The following is a 15,554-nucleotide window of genomic DNA, read 5'->3' on the forward strand; positions in this document are numbered from 1 at the left end:
GGGGGGTTAAGGAGGGACCAAGACCGGGGTGGGTGGGAATTGGGGGTAGGGGAGCGGAGTGAGATTCAAGAGGGCTTAACGGAGCGGGGCACACAGTAGACCACCAAGGAGGGAGGAAAAAGTATCAGAGTAGGCTGGTAAGTCAAGAGGGAGATAGTAGCCTAAAGAGGGAAAAAGTATCAGAGTAGGCTGGTAAGTCAAGAGGGAGATAGTAGCCTAAAGAGGGAAGGATTAGAGAGAATATCAGAAGGAGGAAAGGGATAGTAGTAGGAAAGGAGAGAATAGAAAATAAAAATGAGGAAGGTAATAAATACTAATGTAAGGTGTATAGGTGGGTGTAGGATGACATCTAGTGGCCAAAAAGCAGAGGTGCACAAACATGCACAGGAGCTTCCAAAAGTAGAAGTAGATTAACTGGTAGAGAGAGGAAAAGCAAGTTAGCAGTCTAAAGTGTGGGGGAGGAAGGAGATAAGGGAATATAGGGGGGGGTTGCTGCTGGCCGCTTAGCTGGGGTCAGACAAAGGCTTAGCAGGATAAGTTTGTTAAAAATAACACTTCGTGATGTGGGTAGACATACTTTCTTGAACGTCTTGAAGTAGTGGGTAGCAGAAGAAGGCAGTGTCTTGACTTTTCCAAGGGCAGTGGGCAGAGAGCACCTTAGTGGATTTAGTAGTGATATATGAGTCTACTTCAGAATGTTGAAGTCCCACAACATCAAAGACGACATCATTGAGATGAAATCTGCAAAAACCCTTATCAGTGAAAGACCAGAGCAACAAATATTTTCCCTGGGTAAGCCACTAACACCAAACATCACAACAATGAAACCGCACCATCCCCAGCCCAGCCAGGTGGCGGCTATGCCCCACTCACCCCCATTAACTAAATATACCAACTCCAAGATTGCACTACAGTTGGGAAAAGGACAAAGTTCACTTTGTTGGCCAACAGGTTACTTACACTGGGAATACATTCACCGAAGCGGTCCTTCATTGAAATGAGTCTTTTCTGATTTCGTCTCGATGATGTCGTCTTAAGTCTTCAGGGATTTTGATATTTTCCGGTAGACCCATATATATATATATATATATATATATATATATATATATATATATATATATATATATGTATATATTATTTATACACACAGTTTTTGATATTTATGTATTTTGTTACGTATATATATATATATATATATATATATATATATATATTTTTTTTTTTATATATATGACTTTATAAATATTTATGATTTTACTTAATTGCTTTAAATCCCCAAAGTTAGTTGAACATGTGACTTTTGGAGAGCTACTTAAATGCCTGATTTTTTAAGTTGTATTTTTCTCTGATGAAGTGCTGTAGGTAATGGGATGAAAGCACTTATTCTATGGTATTAATGTATTTTATGCAAAGCCTTTTTTAATGGTTGTGGTGTTCTTTTGTGGATATATGCATACATACAGACAGACATAAATGACATGATTTAGAGATGTAGGCCTTTTTATGGAGGGTACCCCATGATAACTTGCCAGGTAAGGCATAAATGAAGTCCAGGAGAGTGAAACAGAGGATTTCCTCAGTGAGTTGATATCATGTTAAAATAATGGGTAAACTATGGAAGGACAAAGACTGAATTCAATACCTTCATTTCCCAAAATTCAACCAGCTGAGAACTGGAGCTTCTCCTTAGGAAATCACTGTTGATGAGTTGTGCCTGTATGGATGCCATTGTTGGGGAAATCTCCCACTTCTTCAAGTTGTTGTGACCATGGAGTCAGTATATAAGTTTGGAGGAATGTGGAATGGCTTGCCTCCCATATCAGGGGATGCAGGGGGCTTTACCCCTAAATAAAATACTTAAGAGGCACTTTTTCAGCACTTTGGGGGGGGGGCAGTTAAGGGATTCTGATCCAAGGCAGATTTAACTTCATCAACTCATATTGCAAGCTGAAAAAATTGCACAGTATATATTTCTAGAATATGACAGTATTAACAGAAGGTTTTGGCAGTCAGAAGTAATAAAATCTCCTAGTGCAAATTCACATCATATGGTGTTGTAGAATATTCTCTCTGATTGTGATGTCATCAATACACTTCTTGAAATACAATGGTCTGGTAAATATGAAATAGGTAGAATTGTCTTTATCTTCGTGTTATTGCTTGCCTTTATTGATGTATTTGGAATAATATACAAAGTATAGCTAAGACTTTTTGGAATATCGATATAAAATTACCATTCATCTTTCAATAACTGCCATCAGATATTTAACATTTATGTCAGCTGCCTCCAAATGGAGCAGATGGGACCTAGCTTTGTTTTAATCTGTGTGTGTGTGTGTGTGTGTGTGTGTGTGTGTGTGTGTGTGTGTGTGTGTGTGTGTGTGTGTGTGTTTCCTCAGAGGCATAAACCAAATGACTATGGTTTGATCTGGTAGCAGTATAGTTATGACTGAATGGATATTTGATAAAATCTAATTTGTGGAGTCTAGCATCACAAAGCCAAAATTGCTACATCAAGTAAATTGCCACTTTTCTTAAGATGTGGCAGTTTGGAGTTAAAACAATTGTAGGAGATAAAGGACTTCTCCCCTTACATGAAAATGTGAAGGCCATCCACTCCAAAGAAAAATGCTATTTTGTTTTTTCTGGTTCATATGTCAAAAGTACTAGTTTGGTATAAAAATGGTGCTTGATAAATGTTACCCTGATTAATCAAGTTGCATACAAATGTCCTGTACATTATAAAGGAAAACCCATTTTACTTTTAATTGTGACTGTACTAGTAGAACCTTCTCTTTTGCAATGCCTGACAGTTGATTCAACACCACCTCTGAAAGTAGTTTTAATGTATGGCTGTCAGTATGTTTAAAGGATAAACCATTCAAAGTACCAAAAAGAAAAAAAGTTACAATCAAAGTTTAAATACTTAGACAATTGCAGGATACTGTATTGGTGTAGATCTCCAACCTGACATTATTTCTGGGTGAAAAAGAACTTCCTAATAGGAACTGTGTAGTTACATGAAATGGGAAACCTGGTCATCACCACAGCCTGGATATTGAGCCCTGGAACACTGATTCCGGAAGTCAGGCATCATGCTGATATTTCACTAGACTGGGATTATGTACTGGCTGATTTCTGTAATTAGAGAAAAGGGAGAAGGTATTTTACTTTTGTCTTCCAACGTCTTCCTCTTCTTTGAGTTTCTGTGACCTTAGAGCAGGTATATTTAGAGATCCAATGTGTAGGAACCTACCCTTATAGCATGGGGTAGGTGCACAGACACTTTCCCCCTGCAAAAAAAAATTGTTATGGTGTGTTTTACATCTTCATAAACGTCACTTTTTAGAGACACAACCTTCCAAGGCTTTAGGCATTATAGTTTGCATTAATCAAATGCCAATCTAATGATACATAATGAATCATATTAAACCTATAAAACCAAGCTCTTTGAACTGTTGCCAGTCAAAAGTGGCTTTCCAAAAAGTGATTCATCAAAGTAAATGTTACTCAAGAAACTTTGAGTTATTTATTTATTTTAGTCTCTGAAATTCCTCTCTTAACAAATGATATCTTTTTGCGCAAGGCTGGGTAATCTCAGGGTGGGATTTATACAATAAGGGATAAAGAGTGTAGTCCTTTTAAAAATTAGTCTCAGCCAAGTATGTAACACTGAATCATATATCCCACCTCAGCAGTAATATAAAAAAAGGTTCATTTTAATATTTATATAGATTTTTTACATAACATTCTATGTCTGATACCAGAGTAAAAGAGACAGTGTCCAAACTTTCAGGGCATGAAATACCATTTTAGAGACACCAGTGTATTATATGCTTATATTAACAACTCAAAAGGAAAGGAAAACTCTGACCCTTCTCTGGGGATTGAACCAGGCACTCCTTGTCAGTCCAGTTGCAGTAACAACCACATGGAATGCAAGGGTTTCTAGGTTCACTCCACAAGAAAATGCTCAGAATTGCCTTTTATGTTGTGTTGATAATACAATAAAATACTAAATTCATGGTCTGTACTGTGTTATATGACTGTACTTAAAATTACTGATCTGCGATATTGTTCAGCAAAAAAATCTGCTTTTTGTTTTGGTATAAATGCAGTCCAGTTGCCCATAACAAGTACGTACATCTGTCTGTTACAGTAGCTTCCATCATTTGCTATGTTTATGTCAGTATGATATAATTATCACAACAAAAAGCAACAGCACTTATTCTTAAAATTATTCAGTGCAAGCATAATACCCTGAAAATTAAAATTACTGACAGGTATACCTATCAAACCCCGAGCATTACAGGCCATAGCAATGGACTTTAATAAAACATTGCAAACATAAGATCAAAAAGGGGAACACTTTCTTATTTCTCAGAGTAGATCTTTAGATTTGAACCCCATGCAATTGTTAATTTAAATTTTGTATCGGCTTAGTTCTATTATTTAATGATGTACATACTCATAAAAATCTCTAATGTCATAAATAGTAATGTCTTTCAGCTTTTCCTGGTTAGGGGTTGCCACAGTGGAACTCTGGTCAGCTAACGATCGGCAATGGATTTTTACGGTGCCAGCCCGCCCTTCAAGGAAGGCACATCCTTTCATGCACACACCTACCTGCATGTCTTTAGACATCATTTCACTGTGGGGAGGACATGCAGACTACACACAGAAGATGCTCCAGCCGAGAATCGAACGGGAGAACCTCTTACTGTGAGGCGACAATGCTAACCACTGCACCACCGCGGCAGCAAGTCCAGGATGAACTGAAAAAAAATCTGGGAATAAAAATCATAACACTATGCCTAAACTGTAGCAGTTCAGAGCTATGCATACAGACAGTTTGATGGTTATTCTCACCTACACATATCATACCCATACTCTCATCAGAAGTCCAAGATCAATACAGTTCAGAGGACACACAACTTTTTACCTGCAGCAATGTTAAATAAAGCACCCAGCTCTGCCAAAAACATGTATTTTTGATTCCTTTAAGTCTGTTTTGGTGGAACTGGAATCACTGAATGAATCTTATTTGTTAAAATCATCTACTTTAATTTATATGGCTTTGAAAAGTTGCTAGTCTACAATCACAAAAAAACAGCATTTTTAATGCATCTACTGTTAAAATTGATAAATGGGGTGATTTTGTCTCTGAATTTATTTAACATCTTGCATTTCTGGATTCTTTAACTTCCAGACAACAAACTCTTGCTAGATTTTATGTATTATGTAATAAACCAGCTTCATCCAGCTAATAATATTGAACTAAATTTTAAATTTTATAACCTTCCTTGTTAGGAGACTTTACAATTAAAACATTTCAACAAATATTTAATGAAATCTTTCATTTCAGTAAGTTTATTATTACTGCTGTCATTATTTCAAAAGTGTTAGTGTGGGATATTTTTTTTGGCCCTGCCCTTAATGCAGTTGGTGTTTATTTATTTATTTATTTTTTGCTCATTTCTGAGCAAACAAAATTATCTCTGCAGTGCACTCAACATACACAACATACAATGAACAAAATATTCTGCATTAATTCACTTATTCATTCATTCTTTCTTACCCACTTTAGCCATTTCAATTTCACAGTCATTCAACCATTCTGTATCAACAAGGTAGAAAAATAATCCTGGGCAGGATAGAAATCTGACACAGGATACGTACACATATACACATATGCAAACACACACACAAACGCACGCATGCACACACACACACACACACACACACACACACACACACACACACACACCTTCAGACAATCTAAAGAATCACCAGTTTACCTATAGAAAGTCTTTTGAATGCAGTAACTAAAGTGTATTGCAAAAACCCAAATGGATGCGATGAGATCATGGCGACTCCACACACAATGCATCCTAAAGAGGAAGCGAAATGTAGAACCAAGTGCTGTGAGGCAGCAATTCAAAAACTGTACGACTGTGCTGCCTTTGTGCTGTTGTCATTAAACATATTTCAGTATTTATGCATTCATTCATGTACGCACCTACTTTACTTAACTATTTATTTATTTAATTTGTTAACTGGGGCTACAGCCATGATCCCACACACCTTTTGCATTCTCAATGATGTCCGCATGGAGTAATAGGAGAGTTTGGTTAAAAAAACAGACACACACACACACACACACACACACACACACACACAGACACACAGACACAAAGTTCTCCTCACTTTGCATCTTATATTTCATAACAATTTCAAATACTATAATTTATACCTTTCTGATGTCTCTCAAGCTGCCTAGTCAAGTCCATTTCTACATAATGTTAAGTGGTCCTTTATGAGTAGTGTGCACATAAATTAAACTCATGCCACAACAAAATATCCACATCTAATGCATATGAGTCACCTGCAATGCTTTTCTAAATGCTGTTTTAAATGGCGGATTTAATTAATTCCATTAAACAGAGACTGTGACATAAATCATTGTAGCTGCTATATGAAAAAAGTGACCTTTTATTAAATAGTTATTGCAGATTCTAATAAAGACCTCATAAATCGCAAGATTTGTTAGTGGACACATAGTGGATAGGAAGAAATTGCTAAATTCCAGATTGTGGAGGCACTGGGGAATAGTGACTGGCCAAAAGGAAGCTAATGTGGGAGCTACTGAGTCAGAGTACAAGGCAACAGACAACACCAGGAGGAAAACACAAATCTGAAGTGGTGACTGTCAAATCAGAACCAGAACTTATAAACAGGTAAAACACGGTAGGCAAAGCATTTAGGTTAACCTGAAATGAGGGAGGGTTGGGTAGGCGAATGCATTTACAGCTGCACAGTCAAAATGAATGGCTATGGAGGGTTGACTATTATTTTATTATGACTACTGAAATAAATACTATAAAATGAGATGTTCATATTATGCATCACTGCAAAACTAATCTGCAAACTGTGCTTTCTGTTTCTTTTAACAGTTTCTTGTAACAGTGGAGCTGGTGTCCTCTTTAACCCTCCATCCCCCTTAAGAACCAAGAACGTTAGTTAAGGGGCACATTTACCATTGTAAAAGATATGAATGGGAAGGACAGTTTGCAGACGTGGTTTACTACAGATAAACAATCATGCAATTGATATGGCAATTATATTCTTGAATTTACACAGGGGGTAAACACTGTAAATTATGTAGTTAGATTAGACTAGAATTAGGCTATGCAGTATAAAAAATATCCTACAAATCAAAGGTGAAATATTTACACGTTTCACTGGTAGACCATCTACTGAAGTACATATTCTGTGCTGCTCAATTTTTATGTCATAGTCTGTGACATCATAGTTACAAACTCAGCATGACACTCTAGATTGATAGGTGGAGCTGAGCATCCAAGTGCTCCGGATTATGCAGAATGCTCCGCATTTAACAATGAGCAAAGCCACTGTTCTGCTGTTCTGCACTGAACAGCTATGGCTCCACTACATGCAGTCTGATTGGTTTATGTACCTCAATTACTGCCAATCGGCATTGCGGTATACAAACCAATGCATAGCTCTCTGCTGCCCTTCCACATTACACAGCATTAGCTGTGCTCTACAGTTTTTGATTGGCTCTTACACTGCATTTACAGCCAATCGTGAACTTGGTATATGAGCCTATCAAGTAACTGGTCTCAGGAGGACAGGAGCCAATGACATTGGCCACAGATCTTCATGAGCAAAGTAACTCTAGCTGTCTGGTAGTTTTGTCACCATGGAATCAGAAACATACAGGGTAAGATTATGTGCCATATATACATCAGTTGTGTCTCTTGTACCTTATACAGTATAGCAATTACTGGGATTGTAAATTTAGTGTATGCATTTATCGGTGACTAGTTTGCATTTATTTGTGTTACCACAAGTAAGCCTGAAATAGATCAATTTTATAAGTGGATAAGTGGTCTTTCCAGGTGAACAGATGTAAGTAAAATAAAACAAAATATTGTTTTTATTTATTTATCTTTTCCTTAACAGGAAAGTCCGACTGGGATAAAACCCCTTTCAGTGGAGGCCTGGGGGGAAAAGCTACCCGTTTTGACTTTTACAGAAAATACACTGACATGATATCAGAAGGAATACAAAACATAGGTAAGGCTACATATATGAGGGATAAAACAGTTACAGTAATTTACATAAACATTATTTAGGAACAGCGGATACATTGCTAGCCATGGATGTATTTGATCCTATTATAGGAAAGAGAGACTTGATTAGGAGTCTTAGTGCCATAAATGAGATTTCAAACTGGCTGCTTCATATTCCTTAGTGAACAACCCTGTTTTTATTGGCGTTTTATCGTCACAGTCAGTCATATCAAATCTTATAGATGGGTTCATAGGTAAGTACTAGGCTAGTTGCCCTTGTGGGTCATTTTAAGCCTAGCCAGTTTCTCCAAAAGTGACAATCAAATCTGGCATCTTGTGTGTTTATGTGTGGGGTAAGCACCTTAATCTTTAAGCCAACTATAGCCATTAAGCCATTCCCCAACATAAAACACTTGTCTAGAATTTGAACCATGGACCTCTCACACCTAAAAAGAGAATAATTAAATGCCCCTGATTTTAGCTGAGAATTTTGATCTGCTTACTCTTTTATCACAAAAGTAGTGAATTTCAGTCAAGAAATAGCGGTAGGCATTAAACTTACAGATGATGCATGTTAATTAAATTAATTTTATTCTGGGTCTTTTTGTTGCAAAATTTGAGTTTTTTCTGGCAACTCACTGAGTATTGAAGTCATTAAATTCTGACGTACATTTGAGTTTCAGATATCATATTCTTCATAAAATGCATGTTAATGCAAAGCCTGTTATTCTAATGACTTTCTCTGTTTACAATAGTAATATTTAAAGCCTATCCCTGGTTTTGGGCCATTGTTCCACATTATATGTGGCTTTGTCCAAATTTCTTGGTCTTAGAGGTTGAGAAGTGTGCTTTTAATACAGCCAGTGCTTCCACTGATAGACAAGCTAATGCTCCTGGTATTGGTCTTAGAGGTTGAGAGGTGTGCTTTTAATAAAGCCAGTGCTTCCACTGATAGACAAGCTAATGTTCTTGCTTGGGAAATGAGATAAAACTGTATAAGGTTCCTCAGTCTTGGAGGTAACTCTTCTACACCCCCAGAGCTGATCCTACAGTAATTTCTTTATGTAAAACCACTAGCTCCAAGCACTTGGCTGCTTCTAATCCAGTTCCCTCTGACGAGGATGGTAGAACATTTGACAGATTCAGAAAATAGGTTTATAGCTCTTCAATCTAAGCATTCAGAACTAAAAAATTGTCAGGCTCATCTGTCCAAGTTCTTTTTGGCATATTTTGGTGACATGAAAAAGGCTATTGCTAATGTACAAGTGTCTTATTGAATTTTACAGATGTTCTACCGTGCTCCATGGTGATGGCATGTTTCGCGCAGTGCGAAAATAGGGTGTTCCACATTTTGACCATTTGCACACATTGTTAGGATTTGTGTTCCACATTGGCCTCTTAATAGGTTGAGACCTATGAGGTGGAGTTTATAATAAAAGATTAAGTAACAAAGTAGATATCACTGAGAAGAAAACATAGCAGTGGTACAGCAGTTTGCACTGTTGCCTCACAGCAAGAGGTTCTCCGGTTTGATTCTTGGCTGGGGTGCTTTCTTTGTGGAGTCTGCATGTCCTCCCTGCATTTGTGTGAGCTTTCTCACACATTACAAAGACATGTGTCTGGAGTGATTCTCCCTGGGCCTCTGCTGAAAATTGGCTCATTCCAGCTCAAGCTTTCCCAGTAAATAAATGTTAAATAAATAAAAACATTTCAACTTCTAAAAATGATCTTAGCAGCACTTGTCGAGGTCCTGTTTCTTAAATGTCTGCTCATTGAGCCTGACCCACTGAACCCCTGTTCCTTGAAAAATGCTCTGAATTGTGATACTTTGAAAATGACTACCATGAGAGCTTGTCTTTTCTGTAACACATTGCAATCTGTCAGCTGGTTAAAAAAAGTGAAAGGAGGTCCTCCCCCACATAGGCAGAGTAGGACACTTTGACCCCCCCCCCATGAAACACTTGTTAAAATAATTGGGGGGTTTCAATAAAAAGCTTTGGCATTATGTTTTCCTTGACTTAAGAGAAATAGATGAACACTGAGACACAGAATGGCCTGCAGAAATAGAAATGCAGTCAATAAATGAATAGAAGGAGAAATATAAGCAATATTGACAACATGGCCACCGCCTGAGGTATACAAGAGCCACCCAGAGTGAATCCTCATCGAGATAAGTAAGAAGGTTGTTTTATCCTGGTTACCCATAAGGCCATTAGCCTTCCCTGCAGTTAATTGCTCACTGAGTGGCTGCTCAGTTCCCTGCCACAGACCACCCTTTCTTGCAGGCCACCAACATAAGGTGTGTCATCACCAGACCTCCCCTAGTGCATGTTTTCCCTGATGTTACTAGACTACTTTTTTTGAATTAATAGATGTAGTGAACACTTGATGAGCAAACTGAGGGTGGGAGTTCAATTTGTATACCACTGACCTCTTGTCTGCATATGGGAATATCCTGATGGGGCCTACCTGGCAGGAATACAATGATTAATGATCCTAAAAATTGCCATTCACTTCATCCTGGTTATTTGGAAAACCCTACCTAGGGTATGATCTACTCCTGTCACCCATCTCCCACCAGGCTAAAAAAAATACAGCCAAAAACTACAAATGCATCCCAAATACCAAATGAGTAAGGGGCTTTCTCACCTTTCGCACCAGCACACATATATTAATTTCAGGATTTACTGAAGGTGTTTCATATTTAGGGCAAAGGAATTACAGTCATTGACCTCTGCAGCAGGATTACGTCACTGGCCTTACACAGCGATTTAAGTTTACTTGCTGAAGTTACATCTCTTTGTTCATGAATTGTTTAACCTGTATGTGCTCAGTGTGGTCTTTCCACCTTGCTGCTTTATTTGTTAAGTTATTGTGGCAATGTCAGTCTGTAGACCCAATAACAATTCTTAATTCACTGACAAGGCCAGTGTTAAGCTAAGGTAGTTGTCCGACAGAACCAGGAAGGAGAAGAAAATATCAGCACTAAACCCATTAGCACGGCACCGTGTGGGTCTCATTTTCAAACATAAGAACTTCAGATGGACTCAAAGAGATTCATAGGTAAGTACTAGGCTAACTGTCTTTGTGGACCATTTTAAGCCTAACCAATTATCCCATGTGAGAAACAAACCCTGCACCTTGTGTCTGTAAGGTAGACGCCTAAACTATTATGCCAACCTCCCACCCCAAAAATATGCTCTTTGCTCTCTATGAGGGAATTGAATGCCAGCCTCCCACATGATAGGTTGGGATACTCACCACTGTACTAAAAAGGAAGACCTTAAACTTAATTTACAGCTATAAAACCTTAACCCTGGTTAAATTAAATTAATAATGTTCTACAGCCTTGACTCCATCAACCAGGCCCGTGACACTGGCAAACTAGTATCTTCCTTATTCCTAGACCTATCTAAAGCCTTTGACACCATCTCCCATACTCTTATCATAACTTTCCTCTCTCAACCTTTCTCCCTCTACACTATCTTGGTTCTCTAGTTACGTCTCTGAAAGACTCCAAGCTGTAAAATGGAAATCCTCAATATCCTCCTTCCTACATACCCCCACCAGTGTATCACAAGGATCTGTGCTAGGCCCCCTTCTTTTCAACATTTTCATTAACAACTTTCATCTCTCCATTCCAAATTCCACTGTAATTCACTATGCAGATGACTCCACTATCATCTATACTGCTGACACCCCTTCTGACTTACTATTAAAAACTCAATTAGCCTTTTCAAAAACTGAAACTTGGATGCAGAACAACCACCTTGTCCTAAACTCAACCAAAACCAAGCTAACGGTATTTACTCCCTCCAGAACTTCCACCATTGATAATTCCTCTTTCATTATATCAACCCAAAACAACACCTCCACTGAAATCGTATCTCACACAAAGCTCCTTGGTGTCATCATCAATGATCACCTAAAATTCGACATCCATATAAATACCGTTATAAAAAAAAACTCATCAGAAATTAGGACTCTTGTATCGACATAACCGCTTCCTTACTCCAGCAACCAAAAATACCTTAGTCTCCTCCTACCTTCTCCCCTCTCTCACATATGGTGCCCCCCTTCTCATCAATCTCCAACTCGCTTTACAATCCAAGTTAGAATCCTGCTACAATAAAATCAGCAAATTTGCCACCAACTCCAAATATTCATCCCATCACTGCCTCTCTCTTCAATCCCTTCAATGGCTTCAGTTACCAAACTACCTAAACTTGCTAAAACTCTCCACAGCTCACAAACTCATCTTCAAACCATCCAGCTGTCCAGCTCTCGCTTCCACCTTATCCTTCTATATTCCAAATTGCCCACTTCGGTTAGAAAACCAAAACCTATTACAAATTCACAAACCCTCTAGTCCCCTGGCCACTTCCTGCTATCTTACTCTATAGCCAAACTTTGGAACCCCCCCCCTCCCTTCGAAACACTGCAGATCCCACTAACTTCAAATCCCTTCTTCACTCATATCTATCCTCCCAGTGGATTTGCCCTGCTCTTCACCCACATGAGTTCTCACTTTGTAATTCATCTTTCACACTTAACACTCTGCTCATTTCTTGCATCCTCTATATTACTAATACATTCTCTGTAAATACTGTACTATGTTCACTCTGCTTATAGAACAAATCTTCACTGCCACTAGACCTATACTTTATTCTAACACCTACTTATGCTAAATTCATTAAGTTGTACAGTAACATGTACTATATGTCTGTTGTTTTAAACAATGTCCTCTTAATGATGGATCTAACTTACTATTGATAATATTTTTGACATTTCTGAATTGTAATTGACTTGTTACTGTAATTGTGTCATGGAGCTTATCTCCCTGGGCCTCCACTGAAAACGGGCCTTTCAAAGCCCAGTGGACTTCCACGGTCATCAAACTGAAATAAATAAATAAATAAATCTTCCAGAAACATGGTTATTTCTATTGCAACTCTCAATGAAAAATTCTTTGTAATATAAAAATACCTAAAAGTAAAGAACTAAGAAGCAATCTGTTTGGTCAGGTGCCTTCCTATGATCCATCTTATTTTAACAAAATTGCCCTGGCTCCCTAAACTTACTGCAGTCTTCCTGTGTTAAGCTATACTAAATGCTTCTGAATGCATACAAATATAATAAGCACATTTTTACAGTAAGATAGTCATTTGGTAAGAAGAAAGTAGTAACATTACTGAATCATACTTTTTTTATTTCTGTGCAGCAGATGTAGTTATACTGGATATAATTAAGCATGCAAAGCAGAAACAAATATGTGTGTCTGGGAATAATTAAAATCGCACAAATAGTTCAATACCCATTACAGATAAAACAATTTGTAAACATCTTATGCACTGATGTTGTCAAACCTCACAGGGACAGATCCCTTTTATTACTTCTTATGATGTTTTTACAGAAAACCTTTGGCTTTTTGTTTTAGTGTGCTACAGTCTAAAGTCTGAATTTCTCTTCAACATGCCAACATATTTGATATGTGTTGTTCTACAATTCAGTTCCACATTAAGAATTTTTCATTTAGGTATTTTGATAATTAAAACACATTTCTATGACCCTGTTTCAGACACAGCTGTATTTAAATGGCATCCTAAGTGTGTAACTAATTATGGTGCAAATCACTATTCTCCATTGTGCTGACAGAGAATACTGTGAATAATCTTGTGGTGTGAATTAACTGTTGTAATACTGGTGATAAACAGACTGCGGAAGTCTGTGCAGTCTGCTCAAAATTAGCAATCTGGTAAAACTGACTGGCTTTTCTTTGTGGCAGAAAATATTAACTCCACCGTGCACATATTTTTAAATTGATAAGTAAGTGTTTGAATAAATGTATTTGTCATCTGTTATCCAAGTATGTGGGTGAGTGATCTTCTTCATAGACCCTTATCAGAATTGACTAATCTGATAATAATTTGGTCCCTCCACACAGCCAGTTTATAACTCACCAAGTTATATAAGAGTTCATTTTATGCTAGATAACAGATTAAATTATACAACCATGAGGTAATATATGAAAGGCTTTGGCTGGGTCAAAGTAAACCACTTAGCTAAAAAACTTCATGATAATAGTAATTATTAAGAACACTAGCCAAGTCTAATGGTCTGTGAGTCCACACATTGTTAAATAAAATCAGCTTGATATTGACAAATGTTGATATGACACTCTGACCCCCTTATATAATAGATAAAAGGGGGCTACTACAAATGATGATGATGATGATGTACTTTTTGTGCTGTCTGTATGTGTAGTTATAGTTGCTTTGCATTTTCTTCTGCTTATTTTGCTTTCCTACCTGCCAAATATCTGTCCCAATCAAAGTGTGTCAGCCTATTTGTTCCCCTGGAATGACAAGACAGCCACTGAATTGTACAAGAGCTGTTCTGAGGGAACTATTATCCAGGTAGGCAGGAAGGTTGCTCGACCACAGCCATTCATAAGGCCATTAGCCTTCTCTACATTTAATTGACCACTGAATATCTGACCAGTTCCCTACCACATACCACCCTTTCTTGCAGCCCAATGACATAACCATTATCACCATCATCAGACTTTCCCCTGCAGCCTCTTTCCCACCAAGGGCCTTGTCCCACCCCCCACCCCCTCATCTGCTACCGATGCCCTAATTTATGCCTGGACTAAAGGTACACCCTCACAAATATGGAGAGACAGGCATTCATAATAGGCCATAATCCTGCACAGAGGTAGCTGACATGAGCACACATCATCTTAGGGTCATGTGACACATCCCCCTAATGCATGCCTGCTACTGAAGACAAGTGTCACTAACTTGAAAACACCAAGTTCATGTCCTCAGTTTGAAGCCCCACCTTGCATGATGGAGATTAGTCACCTGAAGCTACATTTCCCTCACCAGTGGATGGTTGAACCGGCATTAAGTACCCACTTCCCATCCCTCATTTCTTGGCACTTCCAGTGTTCAAGCTACCAGTCAAGCTAAGGTCATCTGGGTCATAGTGATGGCATTATCCTTGTCTGCCACTCAGCCAGGCAAATTCTGACTTTAAATGCCTAATTGTGAAACAGACCCTACACTTACTACCAGCTGTAGGAAGCCTTGTAAACTCAAAGCCTATATTTATTTTTCTTATATATGCATACAAGCTGTTTGCACCATTACCTTGGAAATTTGTGCTCAGACTTATGCTGTAGCACTTTCATTAAGTACTATGTTCTGTAGATAGGTAGGGGTTCTAGTCTCACAGTGGTCAATGTGTGTGTGTGTGTGTGTGTGTGTGTGTGTGTGTGTGTGTGTGTGTGTGTGTGTGTGTGTGTGTGTGTGTGTGTGTGTGTGTGTATACTCTCAAAGATCAGTATGCAACAACTTTAAGATGGGAGATTGGTATAATGGTTAAGATGGTTACCTTATAGACACAGGGTGCAGGCTTTGCTCCTTGCATGGGGTAAATGGTTTAGCTTAAGAT

The 15,554-nt window shown here is 38.1% G+C and overlaps 1 long non-coding RNA gene across 1 annotated transcript in view; it reads left to right on the forward strand.

Annotated features, from left to right (window-relative positions):
• Window positions 1–15,554, forward strand: part of LOC122813912 — a 223,201-nt gene that overhangs the window by 78,058 nt on the left and 129,589 nt on the right. The gene's annotated exons all lie outside the window — the stretch shown is intronic.

This window comes from Protopterus annectens, chromosome 1.part1 (assembly GCF_019279795.1).
Source record: "Protopterus annectens isolate FY-2018-M chromosome 1.part1, PAN1.0, whole genome shotgun sequence".
In the NCBI taxonomy this organism is placed as follows: Eukaryota; Metazoa; Chordata; order Ceratodontiformes; family Protopteridae; genus Protopterus; species Protopterus annectens.